The sequence below is a fragment of the Otolemur garnettii genome, unplaced genomic scaffold (genome assembly GCF_000181295.1).
Source record: "Otolemur garnettii isolate 467f Iridium unplaced genomic scaffold, OtoGar3 scaffold00069, whole genome shotgun sequence".
NCBI lineage: Eukaryota > Metazoa > Chordata > Mammalia > Primates > Galagidae > Otolemur > Otolemur garnettii.
In genome coordinates, this window is record NW_003852464.1 from 1072516 (window position 1) to 1074082 (window position 1567).

Consider the following 1567-nt stretch of genomic DNA (forward strand, 5'->3'; position numbering starts at 1 on the left):
CCACCTTAGGTGTATGTGGCTGGCGCCTTAGCCGCTTGAGCCACAGGCGCCGAGCCGCAAAGGAAATTCTAATGGAGAACTTCTGATGACTTGAATGCTCCCTCTGCTCGCAAGTCTCCGTTTCAGATGAGTTTTCATTGTTTCCCTTCTGTGTCTCCTCCCCACTTCTTGGAGGTGCCCTATTTTTGACCCCTGGAGGTGTCCTTACAACAGCCCAAACCAGAAGGCCACATCCTCACCACACTGGCCAGGACTGCTGTGCGGCCCTTAGCTAAGCCGTACTCCCTGTACAGTTGAGAAGAAATCATCAAGGCACCACATGAATCTGCACTGTTGCTTTCCTTATCTTCTCATCTGAGCTCTGGAAGAATAGATGACCTAGAATGGCACGCGACGTCCTGCCTGGTTTAAGAAGACTTTGGGAATGTAAGCTCTGGCCTCAGCCCCACCAATCACAAGCTGGCAATTATGGACCTCAGGTCCTTTCTCTGGGCCTTAGTTTGGGGTGTTGAACTAGATAGAGGGTGCTTAGCAGAAGGAGGAGAGAAGCTTAAGCAGATTGTTTTTATTTTTAATTTTCATTTATTTATTAAGATTGATCATATGATTGATTGCACTTGGATAAAAAACAATAGTTGCTAAAAATGTCAGAAAAACATTAACAAGGATCTCTGCAAGTCCCTCCAGCTCTAATAGTCCAGTAGTCCATTTTCTCCACCAACCTCCCTTTATAGAGGAAATTTGCTACCAGAAAAGTTTTTCATTTTTTGAAATCAATCAGAGAATGGCAAGCAGTCTCATCTGAACTTCCTTAAAAACTCTAATTGGAAGATGTCTTTGAGAAAAATCGTTGCCTTCAATTATAGTTTACAAAGCGAATGCCATTTCCTTTCTAGAAGTGCCGGTCTCCCTGCTCAGCAGCTCAAGGCAAAGGGTGGCTGCTGGCGCACGGCCGGCCGTGGTATTCTGGGCTCCAACAAAGTCACTAGCACCACCTAGAGGACAGAGGATGAAGGCCGGAACCGAGGCCACAAAGTGATTATGGAGGAATAAGACTCCGTAGGCTGCCAGTAAATCAGCAATGAGCAGTAAAGAAAGGGGAAATGGGGGACAGGAAAGGACGCGGTTCTCACCAACTGAGGCTAAAAAAGACGTAGAGACGCACAGCGAACCCACAGTGCTTCCTTCTCCATCCCTTGCCATCCCTCCGCCCCAGAGGACCTGCCTGGTCCCCCTGCTTCCCTCCACTAAGCCTCATAGTCTCCCATCAGCAGCTCAGGTACTACAAAACATCAAAAGTCGGGATATTTTTGTGAGGGGTCTTGTAATAAAATTATAAAATAGATAGATTTTATAGATAGATAGAAATATAGATAATCATAGATAGATTTTATAGATAGATAGAAAAATAGATAATCATCCTGAAGGTCTAAAATTAAAGTAATTTGTAAGTTGTTTCAATTCATCTTTTAAAACCATGCTTATGGAGAGTTTTAAATAATTTCGAATTTAAGGTAATATGTACAGTACACAAAAATTAAATGGAATAAAGACATAACTATAAGAG